Here is a 2,928-nt window from a genome sequence, read left to right on the forward strand (position 1 = left end):
ATAACCATTTGAATCCGCCTGACTGAGATTTACAAGATGACCATAGCTTGCTTCATACCAACAATCTTCGTGGGATCGACCCTTACTCGCGTAAGGTTTATTACTTAGACGACCCAGTGCACTTGCTGGTTAGTTGTGCGAAGTTGTGATAAAGAGTTGAGATTGCAATTGAGCGTACCATGTTGATGGCGCCATTGATGATCACAATTTCGTGCACCAAATTTTTGACGCCGTTGCCGGGGAATTAAATGTCCTAACTACAGTTTCGCATTTGTTCCCTGCAATAACATTGCCAAGTTTTGATCCGGCAACAACACCAAGTTTTTGGCGCCGTTGCCGGGGATTGTTTGAGTTTGGACAACTGACGATTCATCTTGTTGCTTAGATTAGGTATTTTTCTTCTGAATTTTTAAGAATGAATTCTAGAGTTTCAAGGTGATGTACTTATCATCACCAAAGCTGATTGATTCTCATCAATTTATCTCTTGGATGCAATGTCCTGCTGAAGCTTGGCTAGCCATGTCTAATTTCTTTAGACTAAAGCTTTAGACTAACATTGCATGATTCCTGGAATTCTTATTAAAAATTTTGAATCTCTTTATTTTCTTTTCCATATAATTTTCGAAAAATCCAAAAAAAATTATAAAATCTTAAAATCAAAAATATTTTTATGTTTCTTGTTTGAGTCTAGTGTCTCATTTTAAGTTTGGTGTCAATTGATGTTTCTGTTCTTCTTGTATTTTTCATGTGTCTTCATTGATCTTCAAGTTGTTCTTGATGATTTACTTGCTCTGATCTTTAAATTCTCTTGTTTTGTATGTTTTGTTGTTTCTCATATGCATTCTTAATTTGTTAGTGTCAATAGTATACAAACTTCTAAGTTTGGTGTCTTGCATGCATTGTTTATTTTATTTTAGTTGCATTTTGATTATTCCTCATTATTAAAAATCCAAAAAATTTTTAATTTGTGTCTTTTCAAGTCAATAATACAGAGAATTGAAGATTCAGAACATTCAGCAGAGGAATTACACAGAAAAAGCTGGGCATTCAAAACGCCCAGTAAGGAAGGAAAACTGGCGTTTAAACGCCAGTTAGGGTGCCTGGCTAGGCGTTTAACGCCCAAAAGGGTAGAGTTTTGGGCGTTAAACGCCAGAATGGATACCATTCTGGGCGTTTAACGCCAGGATAGCACAAGAGGGAAAATTCTATTTTTAATTCAATTTTTTTTCAAGTTTTCATAATTTTTCAAAATCAAATCTTTTTCAAATCATATCTTTTCAATCATATATTTTCAAAATCAATTTCTTTCCATTTTCAAAAATACTTGCTAGCAATTAATGATTTGATTCAACATTTCAAGTATGTTGCATTTTCTGTTGAGAAAGGTTTAATGTCTGAATCATATCTTTTAAATTTCTTGTTAGCCAAGTCATTAATTTTAAAAATCAAATCTTTTTAAATTGTTTTTCAAATCATATCTTCTCAATCATATCTTTTTAAAACCATAACTTTTCAATCATATCTTTTTAATCACATCCTTTTCAAAAGAGTTTTCAATCATATCTTTTTGATTTCTAATTTCAAAATCTTTTTCAAAATCACTTTATTTCTTTCCCAATCTTAGTTTTCGAAAATCAATTACCATTTTTTTCAAAATTTCTTTTAATTAATTCACTTTAATTTTCGAAAATTTCTTCCCCTCTTCTCACATCCTTCTATTTGTGGACTAACACTCCTCCTTAATGCACAATTCGAACTCTATCTTTCTAAGTTCGAATTCTTCTACCTCTTCCTTCTATTTTTCTTTTCCTCTGACACCTCAAGGAATCTCTATACTGTGACATAGAGGATTCCATATTTTCTTGTTCTCTTCTCTTTCATATGAGCAGGAGCAAAGACAAAAGCATTCTTGTTGAGGCTGACCCTGAACCTGAAAGGACCTTGAAGTGAAAACTAAGAGAAGTTAAAGCACAACTCTCTGTAGAGGACCTAACAAAATTCTTCAAAAAAGAAGACATGGCAGCCGAAAACAACAACAATGCCAACAATGCAAGGAAGGTGCTGGGTGACTTTACTGCACCTACTCCCGACTTCTATGGGAGAAGAATCTCTATCCCTGCCATTGGAGCAAACAACTTTGAGCTTAAGCCTCAATTAGTTTCTCTAATGCAACAGAATTGCAAGTTTCATGGACTTCCATTGGAAGATCCTCATCAGTTTTTAGCTGAATTCTTGCAAATCTGTGACACTGTCAAGACCAATGGGGTTGACCCTGAGGTCTACAGGCTTATGCTATTCCCTTTTGCTGTAAGAGACAGAGCTAGAATATGGTTGGACTCACAACCTAAAGAAAGCCTGAACTCTTGAGAAAAGCTAGTCAATGCCTTCTTGGCAAAGTTCTTTCCACCTCAAAAATTGAGTAAGCTTAGAGTGGAAGTCTAAACCTTCAGACAGAAGGAAGGTGAATCCCTCTATGAAGCTTGGGAAAGATACAAACAATTGATCAGAAAGTGTCCCTCTGACATGCTTTCTGAATGGAGCATCATAGGTATCTTCTATGATGGTCTGTATGAACTGTCCAAGATGTCATTGGACAGCTCTGCTAGAGGATCTCTTCATCATAAGAAGACGCCTGCAGAAGCTCAATAACTCATTGAAATGGTTGCAAATAACCAATTCATGTATACTTCTGAAAGGAATCCTATGAACAATGGGACGAATCAGAAGAAAGGAGTTATTGAGATTGATACTCTGAATGTCATATTGGCTCAGAATAAAATATTGACTCAGCAAGTCAATATGATTTCTCAAAGTCTGTCTGGAATGCAAGCTACACCAGGCAGTACTAAGGACGCTTCATCTGAAGAAGAAGCTTATGATCCTGAGAACCCATCAATAGAAGAGGTGAATTACATGGGAGAACCCTAT

The 2,928-nt window shown here is 35.3% G+C and overlaps 1 non-coding gene across 1 annotated transcript; it reads right to left on the reverse strand.

Moving 5' to 3' along the window:
- Positions 1-2,421: 2,421 nt before the first annotated feature.
- LOC112704523 (small nucleolar RNA R71) lies at positions 2,422-2,529 on the reverse strand. Its single transcript, XR_003155144.1, has one exon. It is a non-coding gene; the product is annotated as a small nucleolar RNA R71 (small nucleolar RNA).
- Between the last annotated feature and the right edge of the window lie 399 nt (positions 2,530-2,928).

Source organism: Arachis hypogaea, chromosome 7, assembly GCF_003086295.3.
Source record: "Arachis hypogaea cultivar Tifrunner chromosome 7, arahy.Tifrunner.gnm2.J5K5, whole genome shotgun sequence".
Classification (NCBI taxonomy): domain Eukaryota; kingdom Viridiplantae; phylum Streptophyta; class Magnoliopsida; order Fabales; family Fabaceae; genus Arachis; species Arachis hypogaea.